The sequence below is a fragment of the Denticeps clupeoides genome, chromosome 8 (genome assembly GCF_900700375.1).
Source record: "Denticeps clupeoides chromosome 8, fDenClu1.1, whole genome shotgun sequence".
Taxonomy (NCBI): Eukaryota; Metazoa; Chordata; class Actinopteri; order Clupeiformes; family Denticipitidae; genus Denticeps; species Denticeps clupeoides.
The window spans coordinates 4,072,834-4,100,282 of record NC_041714.1 but is presented as its reverse complement, the minus strand read 5'-3'; the positions used below and the strand labels follow the sequence as shown (position 1 = coordinate 4,100,282).

At 43.5% G+C, this 27,449-nt stretch overlaps 1 protein-coding gene across 4 annotated transcripts in view; it reads left to right on the top strand.

Annotated features, from left to right (window-relative positions):
* The window catches only part of ndst2a (N-deacetylase/N-sulfotransferase (heparan glucosaminyl) 2a), an 82,752-nt gene that overhangs the window by 28,192 nt on the left and 27,111 nt on the right, over positions 1-27,449 (top strand). Inside the window, exons 2-3 of one of the 4 annotated variants that reach the window (XM_028989712.1) lie at positions 8,259-8,293; positions 27,074-27,171. The exons of 1 other annotated variant lie outside the window; for it this stretch is intronic. The gene's annotated coding sequence lies outside the window, so the exon portion shown is untranslated. Of the gene's footprint in view, positions 1-8,258; positions 8,294-23,191; positions 23,268-27,073; positions 27,172-27,449 lie in introns of those variants that run through there. 2 more of the 4 variants (XM_028989713.1, XM_028989715.1) reach the window with 2 other exon arrangements.

The window sequence follows — 27,449 nt, the reverse complement described above, 5'->3', positions numbered from 1 at the left end:
TTAATATTGCAAGAAAATGTCTTTTATTTGCTATGTTGAGTTCACTGATTTTAAATGAATGTTCTTATCATGGTTTTGATATTTTGTCCAGCTCTTCAACATAATGTGCATGTAACATTTCCATCAGCTGAGCTCCTGCATTTATTTATTTTATTTTTTTGTGTGTGGGTGTGGGGGTGCATAAGTACTGCAGCTCCATCTTGTTTCAATAATTGAAGGGCCTGGACTAACTGGAATGTGTCATACACATACCAGCTTGTGATTTAGATTACACAATTTAATGTAAAAATGTTATCTTGCAGAAAAACACGTTTCTAAAAAAAAAAAAAATTCAAGAACATATCTTTAGCAGTATTATGAACGTCCTTTTCTTTTTTGTAACAGGATTTGGAACATTTTCCCATCGTTAGCCCTTCAACACAAAAATGCCCAGTGCAGTTTTCTCTGCTGCCTGGTGCCATCCCGTCCTACCTGCACCAATCATGGTCTCTTCTGAACGATGTCCTCAGCTGGGCCACTTGTTGCTTGTCACGCTGCTGCTCCTGTTGCTGATGGCAGGAGGGGACACCTGTTCTTGCGTGTTCGTAACATGGAAGTCTAATTTCCTGTGGTACTGAGGACCTGAACACTGATAACCGACCGAGACAGGCCAACACACACACACACACACACACACACACACAGAGAGAGAGAGAGAGAGGCTGCTTGGTTGGCTGGGAGAATAGACGTTGTTCTGCCTTTTTCTGCTCTCTGGCTGTCTGTATGTGTGTGCGAGCTGCTCCCACTTTCCTCTCGTTCCCCCTCCTTGCATCACCTCACCCGTTTTGCGCCTCTATTGTGCATGCACTCACGGATGGTGAGCAGCGGGGGAACTCGGCCCGAGACGGGGGGGGGCAGGATTCAGACCCATTAGTGTTGCCTCAGTGGCATTTATCACACCGTTCTTCTGGAGTGAATTCATAATACGCCGCAAATTGAGCACTGACAAGTAAATGGCAGGTTGCATTTGTGTGCGTGGCTCCTCGCAGGATTAAGGGGGGAACAAAAGAGAATAGAAAGCCTGAGCCGAATAGCAAGAAATATTGTTGGCTATTTCATACAGGCTTGTTGGACGGGGGTTTCACAGGAGCGTTGATGCCATCCTTTTTGGAACAGCCGGATAAGTGTGTCTTCCGGGCCGTGTGAGTGTCGGTGAGAAGGCCGACTGGTGTCATTAATCTCGATTTCAACACGTTTACCTGCTACTTTGGTCTCATCTTGCATCTCAGACTGGTGGTGTTTTTTTTGGAATGAAGACCCTGCAGACCCTCAGATTTTTAGTGGGGGTTTGGCAGTGTGCGATTAAAAGCTTTGCTCTTTTGGTGCATTTACTTGAGGAGAATTGTACTATTGGTGTTAAGAGGGATGCATGTACACTTTTTACAGAATTTGGATTTTAGGCTGTACTATGATATTTTATTTTAGTAACTTGGTTGCATTCACTTGTTTATTAGTATTTTCTTGTTTTATGCATATGTACTTCCACAGAGGGGGACTTCTCCGTATTCTGTGGTGCGGGGCTCTTCACAGCTTGTTTCTGAGATCCAGCCCCCCTTCCTCTTCGGTCTCCGAGGAGTAAGTGTGCCAGTCTGCTCCATTAAACCCTGTCCATAGTCATTAGATCCGTTTGACTGTCCGTCAGAGGCGGCCATCTCTGGCGCAGTCGACTGGATGTACCTGCTGAAATGATGGTAAAAATCTGTTTTCAAAGCCTGCAGACATTTAAATGCAATCGGTCTTAAAAGCATTGATGCGGCCATCACTTTGTTTGGGTCCGGCTGAGATTTCAGAGATGAGAGGACTGCTCCTGTTGCCATAGCAACTTTTTGTATACAGAGCAGAGTGAATCAGACCTTTGGCTCTTCTACACCAAATAGGTGCCCAATTGTTTGAGTTGCTATGTTGTTTTGAATGGACTTTTAATGGATGCACAAATTTAATTACCTTTTAGCCATGAATGCAAAACATCAAAGTTAACCTTTCATCTCACTCCTGCTGACCCAGAATGCCCCTGGAAGGTAAGGCCCGTATGGCCACTAAAGCCTCCTCATTTTAAGCAACGCTTTGAAGCAGCCTGCGTGGATGGGAAACATCAGTGGCACTCTCAGCAGGTATTTCTGCATTTTGGATTTGTTTGTTTGTTGAGGAACCCCTTTATGCGGGTGTAAAACCTACAGCGATTCCAGTTCATCTTCCTCAACGTCTCTGACCTCCTCAGCAATTGGTTCAGCGTTAACTTATGGTGCCAGTAGGGCTCCTGCAGACATGCTCTGCTTTCGGGTTCCATTCCCCCTATCTGGCCTCGGCGTTGTGGCCCGGCCCCCTGCCCTGCTGCTGACTCCTTCTCTACAGCCTGCAGGGAAGGGGTGTATTAATCCCTGTTACCGCTAATAGAATTATCAGCTCCTTATCTCGCATAAAGCATTAATCCTGCCCCCACTGGCACGCCCTGTCAGAAAAGTGCAGCAGTGTGCAGTCTGCCAGCGTCATAATTTCTCCAGCGACACGGTTTATTTATTTCTCTCGTCCTGTTATTCAATGCGATAGAGCCCTCTCCCGAGAGAGAGAGAGAGAGAGAGAGAGAGAGACTGGTCTGGCCACTGGGGACCTCGGCTCAAGCCTCCATCCGCTTGCCTTCCTTCTGCCTCGAGACCCTAAGCTCTGACATGTGACACTCCAGGAAACTGAGCAGGGGAAAAGGCATACGATGCAAGTTTTTAAATAAATACTTCACGATAAGTACATTTGGTGGCATTTGGTACATTTTTCCTGACCGTGTAATCCAAAATTTTGCAGGGTATCAGTTAAAGAGCACAGTATATAACCATGGCAAAAAATATTGATCTCTGCCATTTTTAGTACTGCTTTCAGCACTGGAGAATTTAAGACCTGGAATGATCAGTCATTTAAAATACAAGTTCTGTCTACTGTTAATGACAGTAGACAGAACTACTGTTACAGGCGCACGCGTTCCCAAACATTGCTTTTATCTCTCCTCTGTAGAACTTTCATTTCAATAATCAGTGTATATGGTCACGGTGGTTTTGATGAAATCAGCCAACTTTTGAGCAGTATGACAGCGCAGGGCAGGGGAACTGCTGTGAGGCTGTTTTTATTATTTTTTTTAAAGCCCTCACTGCTTTCACGCATTTTGAGCATTTAAATGGGGATTTATAGTAGCATTTGCTTATTTTGTCAAGCCAGAGTGGGCAAATTGCCATAGTAACAGTACGCCGATGCAGATTAACCTCAGGACCAGGTAGTATTTTTATTGCACTGGATCCCAGGACTGGGATCAGGCACGCGGGGAGATTGTCCTCATCACATAGCAGATACGCTGGCAGTATGCAGTGAGCACATTGTGACCTTGTGACAGAACGGGTGTGGGGTTTTAGTTTTTCTTCTTTGGGGTACGGGCTCTCTGTACAGCAAACGTCCCTTTTTGAAAATTCTATCTGGATGCGTTTGCTCAATCATGACACCCAAAACTGCGTGAGGTTGCACGTCGTGCTGTTGCACCCTGCCAGATATTGTCGTCATTACCGCCGGTCCGCAGATCCGCGCGGATTGTAGTCATATCAGATCGGCCGCCTAGAAATCCGGGCACACCGTTTACTGCAGAAAAATGGTTGGGAGGGCACATCCCCCTCGGCCTTCATGTTCAGTCTCAGAAATGAATTTCTCACATCATAATTAGTCTAATTAAAGAGCAGCGTGTAGGTGTAAGAAGGGGTGGGAGCTCCTTTCTTGGGTTCCTTCTGCATGGCTGATTTGTAGTTCTGATGGACTATCGCGTCTCTTCCTACTCATCTTTTGTATTCATATGCTCCACATCAGTGTGTAAAAAAAGGTGTTTTCACACGTTTTGATATATTGAACATATTCAATTTTTTCATACTGTTTGTTAATGTACCAAAAACTACATTGGATATATATACTTTTTTTCTATTCCATGACAATGTTGACCTGCACTAGGCGCCTCCATAATTTTATTACATTGACTGAAGAAATCCAAATGACTAAATGTTGCGTCTGCATGTCAGAAGACTTGAGCATCGCTGGCCATGGTGTACATTTAAACACAGATGACTCAGAATGTGCAGTGACTGCAATGTGTGCGGTCGTCTGCGGGCCGCGATACCATTGAAATCTTGCGTGGTATTACTCATAATCTGTGTAACGGTTCTAATGATTGTGAATTTGTGAGTTGCCAGAGCATGGCGCGAGTATTGTCGTTGTCTGGCTTTGTATGCGGCACTGACTGTGGTCTGTAGTTTTTGCTGCAGTAACGTTCAATTTGTCTTTGATTTTGAAATTTCTTAAATATCAAGATAAAAAAAAACAATAGCTAAGCGTTTTTGTGTATGTTTTAAATGAAATAATTTTAAATAAATTATGGTCTATGACCTCTTATGTGTGTTAAAAGCTGCTTATTGAGAGACACGCACAGACTGCTATATAAGGAATGCTACCCAGCAAGCAAGCCCTACCTCTTCTGCTGGCCTTTTGTTTTGTGTGAAAAAAGAAAAGGAAAAAACCCGGAAGATAGCATAGGCAATTGAGCTGACATGCATGAACATGCCCCCGTGTTCTAGCTACACTCCTTACCCCCAGAATCAAAATGGTTCAGCTGATGGTCTTATGCGTCGCGATGGTGCCAGAACCTGTAGTCTACCGTGTCTGCTCTCTACATTTTGACCTTGTGGGTTTTATTTTTTCCTATTATGATTTGGTTGAAATACGTACATGCCATTGTTCATACTCTGCGGGACAGAAATAAGTGTTGGGTGACATCCGTTTTTTCTTTCTTGCCCTTTTCACACCTCGCTGACTCACTCTGAAGCTGCTGAGGAGAGGATTATTGGTTTCTATTCATTTCCATTTGCATTTATCCACAGCTTGGCCGTGGTCTGACAAGCTAAGGTGCTGCCCAGTCTCTCACTTGCAGAAGGAGAGGAACATTGTCCACGTCCTGTTTCTGGCAGGAGAACTAGCCTTGAGATGCAGCCTGTGGTTTTGATATTGTGGAAGCTTAACCTGGCCAGCAGTTTTATGGGAACTCGGGCCTCATTGACGTGTTTGTGGAGTGAAACCCATTTGGTGTGATCCTACACAAGAGCTATCGGAACCATACTGTAGTGCTGGGCATTTTAGGAAATTGTCTGCTGACCTCTGCTGACCCGTGTTCAGTCAAAATCAGATACAAGTCATATGTGATTATCAGAGCAGGACAGTCAGTCAATATATGTCACAATGTAAAAAAAAATGTTATTTTTTTTTGTCTTAAAGGGTCATTTCTACTCTTTAATGAGGTTACGGTTAATTTGACTCATTTCTGGTACATGTAGTTGGCAAACCTCATATTACTCACCTGAGTACAGACTAGAGCACCAGCATTGTTCATGACCTTTAACCTCTCTTATCTGGTCATTTTAATAAACATAATGAAGTAGGTGTCAATCTGGATGTTTTGAGCGCATGCTGCTGAAATGAAAACTGCATCCTGTACAAATGTCCAGAGCTAATCAAGTTTGCCCACCTCCCACCTCCTATTAAGTTTATTTCCTTTCTGTTTTTATGTGAATGTGAGTAGTATATAAATGTTGTATTTTCACAGCAACTCTGTCTCAACATTTATCCTCGGCAACGGCAGACGCATTCTGTCCAGAGCCAGCATACAAGAAGTCAGACTCTGACCTTTCCCTTCCGGGTCTCTACGGGGCGGCTTAATTATTCTGCGCAACATTATCGTGATGGTCACTCCGCTGCCAGCGCTGAAAGTCTGAAATGCCACCTCCTGAACTTCATAGTTCCCTTTTAGTGAGAGTGAAATTGGAGGCGGAGACTGGATGGTGTGTGCCTGTTTTTTTTTTTTTTCTCACCATCCCTCCTCTTCAGCTCATCCAGAACCCAACTGAACGTGATTACCCAGGCTGGGCCATGCGGCCACGGTGCGGGGATCAGAGTGGAAGTTGAAAGGTGCGCTCGGAAGCAGCTGGAGGCTGAGATTGAGTAGCCGAGCTTACAGCGTCTAGTATAAAAGCCAGGCAGAGAGGCTGGAGGGCTCAGTCCTGGCTCCTGGCGCGGTACCCACACAGAACCTGTTCAGCCGGCTGAAATATCGCCATGATGACGGGCGCACGCTACTTTACCTGCAAATGGTTTCTCTATTGTTTAACCCTGTTCTGTTTTTGGTGTAGAGAAAGGCAGACAGTGACATAGCTGCATCTACGTTCAGACTCGATGGTGTGTTGCCTCTGCGCCTGTAATTGCCAGATGCATCATGGGAGCTCCATTAAGCTGTAAATAAGATTAGTGGTCTGTCCATAAAAGTAGACATCTTGTGTTTTGAGAGAAAGGAGCCTCACGATTAGCGGAGTCGAAATGAATCTTATAATCGATGCATCGTGATTCAGACGTGGACGATTCTGCATCGATTCAGTGCAGAACATAATCGATTATGTATGTTGCTTGGTGGTGGTTTTTCTGGCGGCACCAGAAAAAATCTTTTAAAAAGTAGTTCAGATAGCGACTGGCTGCCTGATCGGAGTACAGTGCAGCTCCGGGTACGAGTGATTCGCGCTGCGTGGCACGCCACTCGGTGGCCTTGGGCGCCGTGACTCATTTTCATGCAACTAGTATTCAGTCTGCACCTTCGAAACGCACACAGAGCGGGAATGGAGGAAAAGCTGATCACTCTCTGCCTGTTTTTTTTTTGTGTTGATCTCAAGTCCGAAACCATCGGCGTTCACTCAGCTGACTGCACGGACGTCTCAGCCAGCCGAAAGCATCTCATGAAAGCATCATGAGAAGTAATTTAGTAATGGTAATCGTAATGAAATCGTGAGTCCGGTGAAGCTCCACACCTCTTCTCACGATCAGTTGAATGTGTGGCTATCCAAACCAGTGAAGAGCAACAGAATAATTTCATGATTCTACCAAAAACTTCTTTTGTGTGTGTATATATTTTTAATATACAGGGTGGGCCATTTATATGGATTCACCTTAATAAAATGGGAATGGTTGGTGACATTGAACACATTTTATAAGTGGTCATAAACTTGTAAATAACTCATGAAAGAATAAAGTTATGTTAATACCAAGCACACCATTGTTTTTCTTGTGAAATTACCAATAAATTTGACCACCACATGACCCTCTTCCTATTGAAAAAACAAAAGTTGCATCCAAGATGACCGACTTCAAAATGGCCACTATGGTCACCACCCATCTTGAAAAGTTTGCCCCCTCACATATACTAATGTGCCAGAAACAGGACGTTAATATCACCAAACATTCCCATTTTATTAAGGTGTATCCATATAAATGGCCCACCCTGTATATTTTTAAATTCTGTTCATTTTTTTTTAAACATATATTAGAGTTGTGATTTGGGTAAGTTAACATATTGCTTTATTTATTGTAATTTGTTTTAATTTGTTTGTCAATCTGTTACCAATAAAAAAAGTGAACATCATATCAAATTGTGAGGAAGTGTGTTATATCCCACCAGAATGCCTACGTGAGAATTATATGGTTACGCACATGCACCCACAGAGAAAGTGAAGCCTATGAACTAAATCTGCGTGTATGTAAATATATGTGCCATTATCAATCATTCATCACAAGCACTGGTAGCGCGTGAATTATTCATCCGATCGGGCCGATTCGCTCATCTGCACCATGCATTTATGCAGTAGGTTGTTAGCCGGAGCAGACTGGGTTAAGGACCGGCTCTATCGGACGTCCAGGTGTAGCTCCCGCTCCCCCCCTCCTCCCCGGAGCCCAGCGCTCTCTCTCTGGGACCCCCGAGGGCAGACTCGCCCGGCTTCCTCTGGACGCGTGGTATGGGTCGCACGATCAGGACCTTGTTCTCGGCGTCTGATTGACGGCACGCTCCTAAATAAGTCATGCGCTCCTCTCGTCTGTTCTGGCAGCAGCGCTGGGCTGCAGATCTGCAGGCTTGGCCCTGCCCCTGCATGTTGTCCGTCTCTCCGGTCGCTGCCGACTTCCACGAGTCTGTGTGTTCCAGCAGTAGCCGCATTTTCAACGGTGTGGCAGTTTAAAGAGGCGTGGCGGGCAATATTTACTCCCTCGTTCGCTTTCCTTCTGCAGAGGTGGGCCACACATATTGATTAAATGTGAGCAGCTGGAGTTTCATTCAGCAGTTGTGAGCATTAATCGTTAATCCCTCTCTCTTTCTCTCTCTCTTTATTCAGGTTGTCTCTACTGCTGATTGACCACAAGCGTTAAGGTAAATAGCTCTTCAAAATTGTGGGGGTTTTTTTTGGCTGCATTTGCATTGATTGCCACTAAGCACAGCGCTTTGAAATATAAAGCACCCTCAGGATTTACATAAAGATGGAAAAATATCTCTTAATTTTTTTTTTTTTTTCATTATTTTAACCAGGTTTGTGTTAAACCAAGGGGCTTTCGCCCATGTGGAGTCTTGGCACACCCCTTCATGGCTAGACTAATTTCATTGGCCTCCTTCAGATCAGTTTTCACGCTATATTGCTATATTTCAGTCATTGTGTACTCTGTTTTGCTTGACCCTCCCTCCATGCTTGGGTCTTTTAAAGAGTCCGTCGTCTTTATTTCTGCCTCCTTTTTCCATAATTGCGTCTGATTTTAGACCGGTGTATCCAGGAAGTAAATTCTTTACGTTGTCCACGATCAAAAGGCTTATTTTGCACTCGGTGCGTATGCAAGCTGTCTGTCCTCTAAAACTGAAGGTCTCCGTCATATCATTTCTGTACGGCGTATTGAGACGTTATTCAAAGAAGGTGAGTAGGTAAGTGAGCGCTCACCCACTTAAAAGAGTTTCTTTCTGTCTGTCTTTTCCCGTAAGCCTGCTAACTGATCTCAGCAGGGAGGCAGCCGCCCGTATCAAAGGTTGCTCATTCTCGGCGAAGGTGCTTTTGATGTCTTCTTGCTATAAGCAGCAGAAACTCAAAGGAACTCTGCCTCTTCACAGGTTGCAAGCTTAGTTTGTGTTTAGAGCGCGAGCGTGAAATAGAGACAACATGGGCATAAAAAAGAAAACCCACGTTGTGCCGCACGGCTTTCCTATCCGCATCGGATGTTGCTCAAATGATGGCTTCACTGTCGTTTCTCTTTTTTTTTTCACGTTTGTGCTGCTCTCTTGTTTCCCTGCTTCCATCCTCTCGCCGTTTCTTCTTTTTAATTCCGTTTTTCTCGCTTGCTCATTCCGCCCTCCCCGCTGGTGCCCGGTGGCACCGCGTGCTGCTAATGTCCTGGGATAATTTATTGTTGGTTTGAGGCGAGGATGTTGATCGCCCTTTTTTTCCCCCCCCCCACCGACGCTGCCCCCGCTCCTCACAGTGCCTGCAGTGACGAGTCTGTGGAAAAACAGAATTATTAATGCACTTTACTTTACTAACTGCAGGGTTGGGAGCGTGCCAACCTGTAGAGGGTGATTAGTTTCCCCCGCTTGTTCTTTTCAATTTATCTTTACTGTGTAGGTGCCACCTTTTGTCACCTTCTGCATGCTGGCAGATGCCAGGGTGCAGGTTGAATGCAGAGTAATTGCTGAGGATTTCTGTTTTCGGTACCACAAGCTGTTATGCATTTAATGTACTTTGATCTCTATACTCAATCATGAGGTGACGAGTGACCCCCCCACAAGTGGTCTCGATCTCTCTCTCTCTCTCTCTCGATCTCTCTCTGTCACTCATGCATTCGCTTTCCTGCATTGTGTTTATTCTTCCTGAGCTCCCAGACCGAAGCAGTATACTCCCACTGACTGCACTGTGCATTTTAACGAGGGGTGAACACACACACACACACACACACACACACACACACACACACACTTCCTGAAGACAAAACGCAGCGCCCACTCAGGTGCGCTTTCTGTTTCAGAGTGTACAACATCACCTGCACATCCAGAAAGAGCCGTTCCATGCACACATCAGCGTAATTTCCCACCACAGTCTCACACCGGCTCTACCGTGTCTGGCACACTCGGTACGGGTGGCTGTCGTCTCGCACTCCCCTTACGGTCTCCTCCGCTCTGCATGCCTTTCACATCGCGCCCCCGCCCGTTGCGGCCATATGGCAAGGTGCTAATAAGAAGCTCTCCTCTTGTGGGAGAAGGGGTTTTGGTTGTCCATCTGGCTGCAGGAAGCAGTGAACCTAAAAGGATTCATCTGATTCCCCCTCTGAGCTGAAGCCAGGGGCACGAGGATCATCGCTCTGATCATTTCCATTGATTGGGGGGGGGCTGCTCAAAGCACGGATATGTGACTAGGCTTCCTACGGGTGTTTTGGGGTCGCTTGGCTAATATGTCCTGGGGGGAGAGGAGACCGACTCGGATGGTGAAGGCGCTTCAAGCCCTGAGCTGCTCACAAGGGCCACATGTAGTGAAGGCAAAGTCGCCTGGGCCTCGAGGAGGAGAGCTATGGAAAATGGGCTGGGGCAGTGAAGCCCAGTGAAGTGTGTCATGCATGCAGCCTCCTTTATTGTTTTATTTTTACCTTTCAGCAGTGGTGGAGGAAGTACTGAAGCTTAGTACTTAAGTAAAAGTACAAGTAACCTGCAAAATATTTACTCAAGTAAAAGTAGAAGTGCTACATCAACAATCTTACTTAAGTAAAAGTCCTAAGTACTTACTTTTAAATTTACTTTACTTCTACTTAAAAAATACTTTAATCACACAATGGTTTGCCTCCACATCTGGGGTGTGCCATTTTGTAAAAGCATAGTACATATACTGACTTATGCCTGTACTGATGTCATTGCTCGTAATAATTACAAGCAATTACACAGTATATGTGTATTGGAAAGTTTGGTGTGCTTATTGTGCGTGCACTCTGCAATACTGTAAGTACCTTAGAATTATGTGGATGACAAGTTATCTACTAGGTATGGCAGATAGAAGGAGAAGACTGAAGGAGGTTCAGATAGAAGGATGTTGTATTGAAAATGTTTAAAAAAAGAAAAAGAAAAAACTAAAGAATGAGCGTGAACTAGTTCATTTTTTGAGTTGTGAACTTGGTTCAAAATTAAAAAAAATTAACTATGAACGTGAACTAGTTATTTTTCAGTGTGAACTGGCACAACACTGAACTGGACATAAAGGGATTAAGCTATCTTCTCTGAGCTAATAAACCAGTTTTATCGTAAAAAAATAATGAAGCTACACTGGTGTGATTTTTATACTATTTCTGTATTTCCGCATACTTTTCGCTAGATAATAGTATCATAACATGTCATAACATACCCAAAAGCATAGCATAGCTTACCTCTATATGTTTTTTCAAATTTGAAGTGGAGTTTTTAAATGCCAACACTGCGTGTTAATGTTCCCCTGTCATGTGAAATCGTGCATATGCGTCCTCCTTCATCGCCATGTCCAGCCCCCACGTGACAATTTCTTAAATCCGGCCAAGGATTTCTTTGTGCTTCAGAGCTCAGTTGATGCAGCTCTGGGTCCATGTTGAATGTCTCGTCTACCAGCTCGTGCTGCGAACTGACGCGCGCTCTGCCATCATCGGAGCTAATAAAGCCTGATTGGTAGGAAATGGCAAACAACGCCAGAACGCGATAGGCGAACAATTTTTTTTTCATGCAGGATTTTGAGGAAATTGGGTTCATAAAATGTAACGAGAAACGGCATAAATTGTAGTAATGTAGTGGAGTAGAAAGTACAGATAATTGCCGCAAAATGTAGTGGAGTAAAATAAAACGTATGCATTATTATTTTTACTTAAGTAGAGTACAGATACGTAAAAGTGTACTTAAGCACAGTAAAGAAGTACAAATACTTTGTTACATTCCACCACTGCCTTTCAGGGTAACCATTGCATTGAAACACATTGGAAGAGTCCTTTAATAGGCTTACTTTTAAAAAAAAAGAAACTATGCAGTTTCCTTTATGGTGTAGTTTTTTTTTTTTATTTTAATTTCATCTCCGCTTTCCCCTCTGGAATTTGTGAAAAGTCCTTTCCTGAGGAGATGCTTACTGGATTTATTTTTTCCTGCAATTGTCTCCTGATTGATTAATTGGCTGAGTTAAATGGCTCCTGCACTCCGTAATGGATTCCCTGTGTACCGGCCAACAACAGCCGGTCCAGCTGAACGACATCTCATCACAGGTCCCAGTCAATGAGAGCCTCGAAGCCTGGGGCCGTTTTGACATCACGCTGTGTTCCTGTGTTTTTTTTATTATTTCCCCTCTGCATTTTTTACACTGGCTTTTGGAGGAATGCCCACTCCAGTTTTTGTCCATTTACACAATGCTAAAAATGGAAATCAGTGCCGTTCTGAAGTTTTTACCCCGTTGCTTTATAGATATGGCTTCATGCATAATCGCTCTACTTAAATTCTGAAAATGCTTTCAAGCACCAAAATGGTGAAATTATATTATATAATAATTATTTATGATATATTATTCTTGAGGGGGGGTGTTTTTTTAATATGATATGATACATAAATGATTGTGTCTACACTTAACCAGTCATCTTTAGTGAGCGGTGGGCAGCGTGTGGTGACTGCACCTTGCTCAAAGGGAGGTCGAACCGGCTTTCTTTCTCACTAGGCCGCCACTGCCCCTGACTGCCACACAAACTCTTCTCAAAACTTTCCTCATGTAACATGCTTTAACACATGATTATAATTTTGCACAGTTGACCAAGTCGTGGGGAATAATTTACAGTGATAAACGAGTGAGCTTTTTCAGTTTTTTTTTTTTTATTCATTTCAGCTCAAATACCTGCTAGCCTGCAACCTTTTATGCCTGTTCATCTCAATTTTTCATTTATTTCCCCCTCGCTTAACAAACATTTTCCCTCAAGTTACATTTCCAGCTTTTTCCTTTTCGTTTTTCTTTTTTTTTATGATTTGTTTTCTTGCTGAGAAGATTTCAGATTTGCCCAAATCAGGCAGTTGCCTGTTAAAGGTATCTTTTTGCTACCCTCCTAATAGGCACAAAACTTCTCAGTATTGTGCAAGAAATGCCAAGAAATGCTGCACATGTACAGAATTATGTTCAGGATGGAATAGTTATAGTGACATTTGTTCAGAGGACTCAAAAGAAGTGAAACCTGGCAATGCTGGGTGGAGGGGGAAGACAAATCGAACAAAACTGTAAGCAAATCTTTCAATTTATGTCTGTAAATAACTTCCCACATCACTTCCCACACACCTTAACACATTTTTGAGTGATGGAGCTAAATAATGTAAATGAAGGCATTCTCTTTATTTAAGTAAATGGGCAAAACAAAGGAGTGCCAGTGGGCAAAACAATTAGAAACTACCTGCTGTTTTTCCTTGTGGGAAACACACTCACATATGAACCAGAAGACCACAAAGTCACAGGTTCAAATCCCACTTACTATCATTGTGTACCTGATCAAGAGCAAGACTGTCCCTCTAACTACCAACTGTAAAGCACTCTAGAGAAGGGTTGCTGCTAAATGCTGTAACTGTAGATAACTTGTCAATGGATGCCTTAATCCTGTCTGTCTAATAGTCTATAACCATGTGAAACATCCATCTCTGTTAAACAAAACCATACCGTTCTTAAGTGGACAGAGATCCTAACTGTGTGGTTCAGTGTGGACATTGAGACACAAATTGAAATTTTTACCAGTATGACTAGAGAATAAAGTAAAAGGATAACTAGTGTGGCATCCTTGACATGGATTGTTCTGAAGTGGATGAGGCTGAGGTGAGGGTGAGATCACCATGCAATAACATGCATGGAATTTTTAATTTTTTTTTGGCCAAAAGCCATGGTAAACCTTCAATTCAACTTGGCACCTAGAAATGTTCCCCCAAGTCCTCTCCAACTTCTGACCCTGACCCACCAAGTAATGACTGTGTGACCCGTCAGGCTTTCTCATTATACCAGAGTTAATGAAGACTGCGGGCGAGGTACAGGGTGGACTAGCTGTGGTGGCAATGCCTCTCGGCCCACAGGCTGGGGGATAATTAGTCTGACCCAGTGGCACAGATAAGCCTATGCCTAGTGGGCCAAGGAAGCACCACACTGCATATTTGATGGATGGGCATTGACGCACAGCTGGGCATAGCCCATTGGATCAATGGACCAAATATAATTCTGAATAAAATAGAATATCCGCTGGCACATTTTTTTAAAAATAGTCTTCCTGGAGAATGATCTGGTTGCAGTGTAGATGCCCTTGTTTAGGACGTAGCAGATCGTTTTTCTCCCTCTCTTTCTCTGTCTGTCTCTCTCTCTCTCTCTTTTGCTTGGCTCACTAGGGGTCCGAGGCTGGACATTTGTCAATGTCACCTGCAGTGTTACTCCCTCAACTGTCACCAAGGAGACAGAACTCTACTGGTGTGTGTGTGTGTGTGTGTGTGTGTGTGTGTGTGTGTGTGTGTGTATGCACTCTTGCTCGTTTATGAGGCTCTGCATGTGTGTTTTAGTGCATTCAGCCAGGCGGTGTGTAATTGTGTTTACACTGCACACCAGACCTGAAGGACAAACCCGTGAAATGAACTGGAGATGAGACGAGCGCGGCTATGGGCAGCCCGCGCGATTGTTTGTCTGCCGGTGTTTGTGAGACGGGGCGGGCGGAGGCATTAAGGTGGTGGTGATTGCGAGCCGATGAAAGGCTGACATGGCCCCTTGCCAGGTGATTCCGGCTCTCTCATTGGCTATGAGCGCAGGGGCCCCGAAGGGAGGAAATCAGGAGCATGGATGAGGAAGATGGGGGGGGGGAGAGAGACACGGCCAGGCTGTCCATCATTGTAGCATGCTGCGCTGGGTTTGACACCATGATTAATGAAATGAGAGGCGTCGCATTATCAGAGCCTCCTGCACCAACAGTGGCTGGAGGCTTTTAGTTTTGGGGCTTTCTGACTTGCTTTTAACCTGTCTGAAGGACACTTCTAAAACGTGTAAAAGCAAGGCGGCACAATCCTCGGGGATACAGTTGGATCAATATGGTGTTTACTTAAGGGACTGCAGATTGGTCTGGAAAAGCCTTTTTATGTTCGGTATGGTATCATCACAGATGTGAATATAAACTAGAATATCCCATTAGTTTAGTTTAGAAAGTTTAAAAAAAAAAAGAAAGAAAGAAAAAAAAGCGCCAATGGTAATGAGTGCCTCCAGCTTAATTGTGTGTAGGAATGTTGAGGATCTGTTTCCACCAGGAAGGACATCTGGAGTAATGAAGCAGCCAGAAATGGGAAAAATGGTAAATGGATTGGGGGACAAGGGGAGGTGACATGAGAAGGTAATAAGGAGAGGAGATGCCTGAGGGAATGTGGAGGGGGTGGGATTCGAACTGATGGCTGGACAGCCAGTGCAATGAAATGTGTGTGTAAAGAGGAGATGATGATGATTATTATTATGATCTCTTGTCCTCTTTGGAGTGAGAGACCCCATGCTTTTCTATAAACAGTAAGATAGAGAGAGACAAAGGTGACATGGTGGCCCTGCATAAAGATGGAGTCTTGTTGGGCTTGACAAGTCACAGCGTGCACCCATGCCTTTTTATTATGCTAACAAGCACACCTTGTACAAAAGAGCACACATTCTACACCACACACACACAATTACACCAGCCTGTCCTCGCCTCTTACGCATTTTCATTTCCCTCTTGAAATATATATTCCTGAGACATGTAATCACCGAACTATTAAATTTTGTAAAAAAATAAATAAATAAATCTTTACAGTTCATTTTTTAGCCTTTGCGGAAATAGCTGGGTGGTTTTTGGTAATTATTGCTTTTCAGATCAATGAAGACCAGGTGTTGGTCAGGAAGCTATATTGGGGGCCTTTCATTTGAGCCTGTTATTAGTGTGTGTGTGAGTGTGTTGAAGCTGAGAAAACAACCCAGATAATGTCTGGTCAGTACAGTATTAGTTAACCTTTAATTTGTCCAGATTTTACAATTTAAACACATCACTAAATATAGTCATATACTCATGTTATGCAAATTCCTTTGTATAAATCAAACATTTTCCCTCTGAAATAAATCATTAAGCAAGGGACTCATGTGATGCTGATTTATAGAACAATCAATATTTAAAAAATAAGTTCTTTTCCACCAGTCATGCCTTTATAGTTCATTTTATTTTAGTAATTGTGTCATTAGTAAGAAATTACTTATGAGTGTATATGAAAAATGCAGTCATGTTTTAAACATCCATTATTTATGTTCTTCCTGCAAAAAGCAGATTTTATTCCAAACAATTAGACTATTAGGTCCATACAGGGCATGTTTTTGTCCTGACATGCTGTGAGTAATGTAGTTATCAGGAAGAGCCATTGACCGATCTCACTGTCATTTAAAACTCGTGTCACAGTCTGTCAGGGAAGGACTAATGGTCTCTTCATAATGAGGGAACGCATTCACGCCGCAATCAATGTTGCCCTAATTAATCTTCATAGAACAGCAAATTCTCTTTTGAGTTGTCTTAATCAGGACCAGCAGGTTCACTCGTCACTCTCTCGCACACAACTTCGATTCCGCTCCTGTCTTAATTTCATGTGTCGCTTTGCAGCACTTCACACCTCTGCATTCACCGTTAGGCCAAATGAAACCACACCAGCTTCTCACATCAAAGATGGCCAATTACTGTCCTCTTATTGTAGCCTGCATAACTGTCAACGTGTCACTTCATCGCTGTTATTCTGGATGCAAGCTGTTTGGTCTTAAACTCCGTAAGTGCAGAATACTGTTAAAATTGTGTGTGTGTGTGTGTGTGTGTGTGTGTGTGTGTGTGTCGGGGGAGAGAGAGTGAGATGTCACACTCTATCAGCTGGTTCACCAGCTGTGACTTCCCCCTGAGGAGCCCCATGTGGAAGAGTCAGTCAAACCACATCGGCCTCCTCCCCGTCCCTGACAGTCACCCACTGACACCCCGGCTGGTCACGTCTGCTCCTCCACTCCCGTGCGGCGGCAGCGGCACTCCTGACGGATCAGCGAGAGTGCGGCTTAAATCCAAACACGTAGGAAACGCTGCGTGGAGAACTGCCTCGACTCGCTGTATGTGTGTGTTGAACAGGCCATTTAACCGGACCTGCCTCATTGGCTTTCTGCATAGAGCCAATGATGCTGCAAAAAAACACCGGCCAGATGGTCACTCTTAAACTCGCTTATTCTTCTACACTACAGCAGGTGTTGGGGGGGAGAGAGAGCAAGAAGAACCCTACTCTGGTAGCTGGAAATGGCTCTTAATGAATGGAACGTCTGCACAAATGTACAGACCCATTATCCGTTCCAATGGAATGCTGAGTTCACTAATGCAGGTTGGTCACTTTTTTCAAAGAGTCATTGATTTATTAGAAAACCCTTTTGCAATTGGATTTATTATAGAAGCAATAAAACTCTCCTCATTCAGAGTAGGTGAGTATCTGGCGCTTCAGCAAAGTGGGTAACACTAAATCAGGTTCTCAAATAGGGTGGGGGGTGCTTTTCTTTATCAGAGTAAAATTAGCAGTGAGTTCTGAATACGACAGACATCAATGGAACTTCGCTGGATTTTCTCTCACTCATTCAGCAAAAAACTAGGAATCTCCACTTTCACAAAGTCACATGTGAAAGAAAATGTGAAATAATATAGCCGTTTTTACACTTGCTGCACTTTGACTGTGTGCGACGTTTCAAAATAAAAGTTCTAAATGGAAACACATGGAATGACAGGGGAAATGTCACTTCTTCCTAGGGGGCGTAACAGAAACTAATTGAGAAGCACTGGACTATATGATTATTTCCCACTGTTAATGAACCTTAACTTTTGGATGGTAGTATAATTCAAAATCAATTAATAATGGCCAGTTAGCTTCATTGAAGCAGTCTGCAGTAGTTTCTACATCCGGTGTTCTTTACATTTAGTAGCATCATTCCTGGCGTAACACGAGCCCCGATTTCAGTGAGAACTGGGGAACAAGTTTGTCCTGCAGATGTGTTCAGTCAGTGTGAATTACCTCTGTGTACTTGAGCGCATTGTGGACTCTGCAGAACATAGCCCACTCAATCACTGTGTCATTTCAGCTTGAAGTACCTCCGTTGACTCAAGTAATAGCCAGATTCATTCTCGATGGCACTTCTTGTCCTGACTTAATTGGAGCAATAACACAGTGTAGGTAGAACCGAGCTGCCATGGGGAAGCACAAGTGACACACGGAGACGAGGGATTCTCAGATGAATATGAAAAGCGTATTTTCTTGTGGCACTGGGGTAAATTGGAATTTGGCATGTAGATGCAACCACATTGATCCTGCAGGTAAGTAATAATGACTTGTGGAATTATCTCTGGAGTAGAGCTGGCAATTTAGTTATTTCAGTCTCATGACATGCATAATGAAACAGATGCAAATTATGGACAAAAACTGGGAAAAAAAAGCTATGTTTTTGTGTACAAATTAGCATTTTGTTTATTCATATCTTCTAATTATTAGAAAATATTTGTTATATGCTAATTTTAGTTCATTTTAAAATATATTGCGATATATAGTGCTCATATTGTGTTGGTTTCTCATGGTTTTCCTAAAGGGTGTTGAAGGAGGGATTATGTAGCTGTGCTGAAGCAGGTGCTCTGGCTGGAGGATCATTTCCCTTCTTGTACATTTGTTTTCTCACATGGTCTCCTTGTAAAGAACGTGCTGCTTAATTTCAGTGTCATTTCAGTGAGAGTTGAAAATAATCACTCTGAGGTAAAGTGTGTGTGTGTGTGTGTGTGTGTGTGTGTGTGTGTGTGTGTGTGTGTTTTAACAGATGCAGTACTGAGTCACCAGGCACTCTGAACACACTCTGCAGGAATCTGCCAGCTCTGGGCTGTTGGGTTTTAGGAGTGCCATTTAATGTTTTCTTCCCCACTCGTGCTCTGAGACCCAAACACGTTACGGAATGTTGGAGAGCGAGGGGAGAAGATGCATCACTTTTCTACTCTTTATCCAGACAAAGGGCCCATCTCTGGGCTGAGAGAGAGGTGTTTGTCTTGTTTTTCTTTCTCTCTCTCCCCTCCCCAACAACATTGCCATACCGCTAGAAGGTTTCGTGTGATCTTGTTATCCTGGAGAGGATGGACTTGTCATCCACGAGGTGCTGCAGCCGTGCTGTGTGCTTCAAATTTCATCATTTTATTTATTTATTTTTTAATGCAAATACACTCATACACACATGCGCAGTCTTGCACACACACACCCTAGCATGCTCCCACTGTCTGCCCTGCAGGCAACGTTAGTATTCCACATCCCAAGAGAGGCGGGCGTTGAGCACATCAAAGGGAGGTATCAGTGTGGAACTTCCACACTCCTAGACCTCATTTCTCATATGGAAAACAGCATTTAGGCTGTTCTTTTTAAATGCCAAGGAGCCCTTTGAGTGCAATTTAGCCTCAATTTGTTGAGTAAGCAACAGCAAATTTTCTGGCTTAGAGCTCTGCTATCAGGGCATGGTCTTGTGCATAGCCACCTGCCCTGTTGCACAGGATTGCATGGAACTGCAGTGCATTGTGGTTGTGCGGCAGTTAATCAGTGCTATTATACAGAGTGCTGGCTGATTCCACCACTTGTGGTTCAGGACGCAGGGCGTGCTTTTTTTTCATGAATCCCTGAATAAAACTGCAATTCACTATTATGTTCTCTCCATTCTGCTAACAGCTACTACTTGTAAAACATAGATTTTGAAATAATCTATATATATAATGGCCACAATGTTTTGAGACACCTTGTTTATATCTATTTTTTTGAATACCTTTATTTTCATTTTACATGGAAAAATTAGGAGAACTGCTACTTCAAGGTGTGATTTTTAACTTAATTGATGATAAATTATGATTCAAATAATACATATTATTGCACCACATACATTGCATCCTATAATGCATAAAAGTAGTTATATATTGTTTTTGTGTGTGTGTGTGTGTGTGTGTGTGATTTATTGTATTTCGGGGAAAATGAATCTATTCCTTCATTTCATTTAATAGACTTTCATATAGTAGGAATTAGGATTAAAAGGGGCAACGTCCCATCACAGTGCGTTAGACCACACCAACTCTGACTGGTCTGCTTTGTTAGACTGGGGTAGAAGAAAACTTTTTGTACACTTTCTGGCCACATTTGCACATTTATGAGGTATTCCTCTGACGCTGAGCATTAATCCAGATATTCGGTAATTTGCCTTTGAAAACAGCGGGCCCTCTTTAGCCCTTATTAAATACATGCACTCATGCTGATGGTGAAATATTGGAGTGTGGAGATTTTTTTTTTTTTAATGAATAATTTCCATCTGCTTATCTTACAAGTGTTAAGACAATCAGGGGAGCCCAGTCATCATACCTTCCCATCAGACCCCACGCTGTAAAATATAGCCCATCTCAGCAGGTCTGTGGATTTAAGATGGCCCTCCTATACTTTGCTACACAAGACATGCGTAGCAAAGCGTCTGTGCAGAATGTCTTCTTCGCCTCCATCAGGCAGGTGGTGTGGGATCCTTGGGGGAGATGGAAAAGGGTAGGCGGGTCATGTGATCAGGGCAGACAGAGGAAAGGTCACTCTCCCAATGCCTCATTTGGCAGGAGTTTAATGGGTCAAGGGTCAAGGGGTCTAATTGCCGCCACACCTCAACTCCTCAGGATGGCCTGCATTTCTGAAGCCATTGTTCTGTGTCAAGGCTTTGTCTGAGCATCGTGAAGAAAGGAGTTAACCTCTTATTTTCGGCCATAGTCAAAGATGAGGGATATTTTTGTCTTGGAGGGGAGAGATTTTGAAACTGTAAAGCCCTAAACCTCTTGTGTGCACGATTACTCATTGCGTTTGGCTCCAGTGGGACCAGTGGTGTGTGTTCGTGCCTTCAGCGCTGTGCTGCTGTCTGTGTGTTTGGCCAGAGGCAGCAGGCCGTGGCAGGTCCCATTTTTCAAGGCTTCTTGAAAAAAATTCTGGATGCTCCACCTGAGTGGCCTTGTCTGAGTCGCAAACAGATGTGGCCTGGAAACATCCACCGTTATTTATTTCTCCCACTGTCTTTCCTGCGCTTTCTCTCATTCTCTTGCTCGCCTTCCCCTAAATCCCCCATGTCACATCTTTCCTCTGAGTGACCTTCCCTCTGGCTCACTAGGACTGAATAGCCTGGACATTGGACATGAAGTGTGTGTGTGTGTGTGTGTGTGTGTGTGTGTGTGTGTGTGTGTGTGTGTGGAATATATAAAATATTTCACTTGTAAAACATGAATCAAGTGACCAGTCTAATGATCGGTTTATTGTTTTTGAAACAGATTTTGCATACAAATCTTTGAAAGTATGATTTTATTTAGACTACGATTAGAGGCTTTTAGCCATTTTCTTATTTTGGAGTTGCATAAAATCATGTTTCCTTTAAATAGCCATATATAAAATGTCGACATTCAAATGTTGAACACAAAGATAATTAAAACCAATTTTTGAAAAGTATTTACACAACTACAATATAATGGCAGTAGTTACATAAATAAAAGATATTTTTTAATTATGTTTGTGCATGTGACTTGTTCATGAGGGCAAGGTTTAGGGCAATAGTTTGATTTAATTCAATGTTATCCACAACAGGAAGGTGGGCTACTGGAGAAGAATGTCAGACTGTGAACGTTGCTTGTTGTTTGCAGTGTGATATGTATAGACCTACTTTTCAGTTTGACTGAAATAATGAGGCGTAGTTCTAAAACGTGTGGTGGGATCATGTGGTGTGGTGCGTTAACCACGCCTACTTTTTGCCCTAATTCTGATTCCCATGTAAGTGCTATAAGAGCATAGGCATGGACGCACTGCAATGCATGTAGTCTGGTGCCTGGAGAAGCGAACTACCTCCAGGATCAATGGCTGCCGCTCTCCTGGGTGAGCGATGAGTGCGCAACTCACGGCTAGAGGGTGCAACGTGTTTTGTGAAGGGGCTCCTCTGAGCGGGACTAGCGTGCCGGCCATTGTCTCCTCTCATTACTTCAACTGCTCTCTGTAAAAGCCATTAGAAGACGTGTTTTTCCTCTCTGTCTGTCTCCCTCTTGGTTTCCCAGCCCACAGAAAATTAAGTCAGCATCACAAATGAAGAACAAGCGCTGCTCGTCGCTCTATAAATGGAACTGTGTGTGTGTGTGTGTGTGTGTGTGAGAACTGAGGCACTGTTTGAAATGTGTCTGTTTCTCCTCAGAGCATTGGCCGTTATGGGAAATGTGTGAATTGTGCAGGAAGTGGGTGGAGCTAAGGCTGTAATTGAATGCGCTCGACAATAGAGGGCGGTCTAATGGACTCAGACAGACTGTCCGTAGTTCAAAGGGCAGCTGGTTCTGAGAAGATCCTTGATCAACGTTTGACTCTGGTTGAGGAGGACGTCTGAAGGATAGAAGGAATATGAGTTATACACCCCCCACCCCCCCACCCCTCATGAGGTGGAGAGTTACAGATGCCTGCCAGAACATCTGTAGTGCCCTGTCGTGGATCTCCTCCATTATTAATCAGCCTGTTGAAGGCTGGCAGCTCTTCTCTCTGCTGGCTCTGAGAGCCCTTGTCCCCTGTGCGTAAGCACACACACACACACACACACACACACACACACACACACACACACACACACACGGTTCAGCCCACTGATGGCCACTTCGTGGCGTTTGAAGAGCAAACACACAGTTCCTTCACTTTGGCCAAAGGGGGTTCATCCTTCAGGCTCCTCTTCCGAATGCCCCTCACCGTGAGAGACCTGATTGGTTGTCTGGCTTTTTAAGCTTCCAAATTGCACTGGAGAAAATGTTTACCTTGAACAACACCCTCTCTCAACCCTAGTCAGCATTTCCTGCTTCCTGTTAGTGTCAGCCTGTCGCTCTGGATGGTTTCATTCTTTCTCACTAATCCTGTCCAAGTTTTTACCTTTTCTTTACCTTCAGCCTAGTTGCATAGACATAAAGATGCCTCAGAGATATAATTCTAATTTTCCTTTATAAAAATGTCTTTTGTAGTGTTTGAAATTGGACAGTTTGTGAACAGTCTTTGACAGGGATGATAGAAATGTATTTTTCTCGTCCTTATTTTCTTTTCTTGTGCCAGCATGTTGATCTGCAGCGCTGCTGCCTTTCATCCACCACGTGAGGCAAATGAGACAAAGCCAGGATTGATGGACGGAGATTTAAACAGACTGTGTACACAGACTCCATTACATCACGTTTCAGATTAGCAGCAGCGTCGGAACGATTGCATGGCCCGGCCTCGCTTCATGACTGAAAGCGGACTGAATTGATTCAGACTCTGTGAGCAGGTTTGAAGAAATGTTTCTCTCCTTTTTTTTTTTATTTTCTTTGAAGGATTACCCCTTCTTTATCTCTTTGCTGTTTCTGCCCCCTCCTCTGTTTGAGCTGAGGGGTGATAAAAGGCCCACCGGAAGGCAGATTCATTTCTCTCAGACGTGAAAAGGGCCATTTAGGTGCTATCGCTCACATATTATTATCTTCAGAGAGTCAAATACAGACAGGTTATGTCTGTCTGTCTGCATGACTATTTTCTTTTTTTTGGGAAATTTATTTTTCTGTCCCCTGAACCCAGTCTGTCCGTCTCCTGGTCACCGCTACTCGCATGATGCAAGTCGTAATTAAGACCTCACCGTCCGCCTCACGCCTGGGCCAGGTTTGATTAGCACATCTGTTGTGTTCTGGTGCCTGTCCCTATGCTGCCACTGTTGGTCGTGTCAGTGCCATTTGGCTTGGAACACAGCCCCCCAGAAACCTGCCTGAGTGTAAGAAGGCGTGCATGGCTAACCCTCTGGCGGCCGATTGATCCACTCCTGTGAAGTGCAGAGAAATCTGATTTACAGTCCGTACCCCACACCCCACCCCACTTCCCAGCACCGCTGCTTGGATAGTGCATCAGCAGGACACTTTAGAACGGAACGGATTTCAGATTAAGCAATCAATTAGTACCCCTGTGCTTCAGTGGCAGATGAACAACAGACTTCCTGGACCTGTTCTACAAGAGCAACCAGTGTACTCGGAGACCAGTGATGGGCAGTTCTGGTTCGGTGCTGACGCTGTTGAGGGGTGATGTGACCTGTTGTCTGATCTCCCATGTTCAGTAACTGCGGTTTGATTTGGATTTGAGGATAAAGAGCAGAAGTGTGCCCTGTCCTCTGTTGAACACGATGTTGAGGCTGCACTCATATCCTGGCTTAGTTTTTTCGCTTCAGTATCAATATTGGGATAGCCACTGGAGGTGGAGCGTGACTCTCATGGGGACTCTAAACGGAGTTCAGAGTCTGTCCGTCGGCGTAATCCTGGCTGGTGCTTTTACAACAGTGATGTAAATGACAATCAGGGCATGGGGGACATGTTGCACAAGCAAACCTGGGGTGGATGTCATTTGTTTGACAGGTTCATTGCACACTAGGGTGTGATGACTTTCGAATGCAGAATGTAAAGTGATTTTAAGGTTAATTTGTAAACCTCCCCCAACAATAAACATGTTACATTGTCCAATGGACAGGAATACCGCTACACATCGCATCTAGGGAAAAACACGTTGGTTTTTCAAGTCATATTCAAGAATTGAAACAATACGGTTCATCAAATTGGAAAGGTTTTGATCTGAGTGTATTTTAGGCAGCACATTCAACCCATGGTTTATATAGTGAATGGTCTTTAGTTCATGCAGTTGTGTTCCTAATAAATCAGACTATGATCAATTATACCAGGGGTTCTCAACCTTTTGCACGCTAGTAGGTGGGGCCCAAGTATGACAGTTCAAAGTTAATAATATTGAGACACTTACATTTTTGATGAAATAATGACTGTTTGGGTCTATTTTAGCAGCGAAAATAGATCCAAGGAATCCAAACAAAGATCACAAATTTGCTATTTATTTATTTATTTATTTCAGGTTTTTTTTTTTTTTTTTTTTTTTTTTTTTTTTTTTTTTTTTTTTTTTTTCTCCCGTCCTGTAGCCTACTAGATTTTTACAAATTTACAAAATTCTCCTAAGCCTTGAGGAAAGGTTTTATAATTTTCTTAACACAGTTTGTTATAATTGTTCAATGATTAGCAAAAATCACACAAGTTTGAACATGTATAACAAATCTGGTCATAGTATCTCAGAATCTCATTTAGATGTGTATATTTTAAATTGTCAAATCCTTTTTTATTTATTTATTTTTTAAAGATACCTGCTCTTTGTTGTTAAAATGCTTGATTTATGAATACTGGTGTTTTTTTGGGGGGGTTTTGTGTGTTTTTTGGTAACAGAAATGCGTGAATCGGTTACAGACACAGTCCAGTACCATTTAATATTTACTACATCAGTGCCTTGAAAGAGCGTACATCTAGGGATGTTTATTCTCTCTGAGGGGGTAGAATACATCAGTTCATTCATCCGTTCACTAAACCCACTTACACAAGTCAGGCACGTGGGGAAGCTGGTGCCTGTCCCAGCATTCTTCACATACATGTAGATTTCCGCTCAGATGATCCTTTTAGGGAAGCAGCTATGTTGGTACTTAATTTAAAGACACCGCATATTTGCCATATATGTTCTCTGTGTGGTTTTCATCTTTGGCTTAAGAACATTGGGATTTAAGAACATTTGAACATCAGTGTTAATTCACTGATTTTTGCAGATGACCTTACCATGCTACCTGCATGGTTTTTTAAAGTGCTTTTAATGCTGGCTGATCTGCACCGTGTGTTTCAATGTGGTGGCGGACTAAACACAAAGTTGTGTTGGTGAACCCTTTATCGGTCTGTTGGACTTTAGGTGATCTTTGTGTCTGAGCAGGCATAGCTGGTGTATAAGGTATAAAATCCAGGAGTGTTTTACAAACGTCAGCATCAATAAAATAAAGGGCTGGTGAGAATTGCAGCAAAATCTGGGTTAGTTAATGAGGTTTAGGGGCACGAAAATTGACACATAAAAATTTAAGATGTGTTCAATACATCCAGAGTAGATTTTATAATTGAATTGGAGTCTCATGAATCTCACCTTGTAAAATACTTCACTGAGCAAAATAGATCTTGTGCTATCTAAATTTTAAAGCACAGAAACAGAATAACACTAAGTATTTTATGAGATTGTTTTATGCTTATGCACACAGAAACTTAATGTGAAATTATTGCATGAAAAGAGAACTAATTAAAGATTCCTTATCCTTTTAAAAATTTGTGTAATAATATCTACCAAAACCTACATCTACAACTCCATAATACCTCCATCCACACACGCATACACACACGCACACACACCTTTCAAATTTCATGCATTTTACATATTCCATATTCTGTTTTCAGTAAGATATTTCATTATAACATTTGTCCTCTTTATGGCCAATTTCACAACCTTGCATAGCATGTCTGTACATGTATAGGTTTGTGTTCTTGTCCATTTGTCTCATTTTATGGATGTTGCACAAGATTGAGTCAGGCTAGTGCTGTGGTTGAACAGGACTGTACTCTACAGATGATCACAAGGAAAGGCTTATATTACGATTGGTCATAAAGGCCACATTGTGTCCCGTCACTCGCAGAAACACTCGTTTTCTCCACAAACCCCCACCCACCCCTCCGTGTTCAGCTTTTTTTTCCTCCTCTTTTGTTTTCCATCTTGCTCACTGCACAAGTTTTGAAAGCCCTTCTCTCTGTCGTCCTCTATCGCATCACCATTCACTTGTCTTCATGGTTTATTGTAAAGCCCTAGGGGGTGTGTGGGTGGGTGTCTGGAAATGCCTCTACATAGTGTGTCTTTCTGTGCTTGGTGTGTGGGTGTCCACAGTTAGATTTGCCTGGGGACTCTCACACACAGTCCCAGCGGACTTACTTTCACTCCATCTTCCACACTGTGCTGCTCCGTCCCTCAGGGCTAACATACCCAGAGCACAGCCTACCTGGAAACAAAACGTGCACCACACGACCCGAAATTCCTCTAATTGGAGTTGGTGCTGCGCACTCGCTCCCGTCAATACCGTCCTCTCCGAGCGATCAGTCTCATTGCGAAAGAGAGTCCCCAGAACCAAGCCGAGCAAATATTGACCGCTGTGTCGCTAGTGCCCGGCCGTGACCGCACGCTGCCTCTGTCTCTTCATCACAGGCACCCGGAGAGGGCCGGGCGGGCGGGCGGGCGGGCTGAGAGAACAACACAAACCAACTGATAGAGCAGAGCCGGGACGTCCACCATGGCGACCAGAGGTCAGTGTGACTCTGTTGTCTTCTGAAAGAGCAGCCCTCCCCTCTGTTTTTCCCCTCCGCTCTGGCCAGTTCTTTGTTTTCTGTCCCCCCCCCCCCCCCCCCCCCGTTCCCCTTCCCATTCCAGAGATGAAATGAAAGGATGAAAGGCTGATTGTCTCGCCGCATAGCAAAGGGAGAAATTAGCCTCTGTCTATCCACTGTTCGGCCAGTTAGACTCCTAGCCTGCTCTCGTTGCTTTATTTATTGCTCCTGCCTGTGTCTGCGGTGTGTTTTTAGCG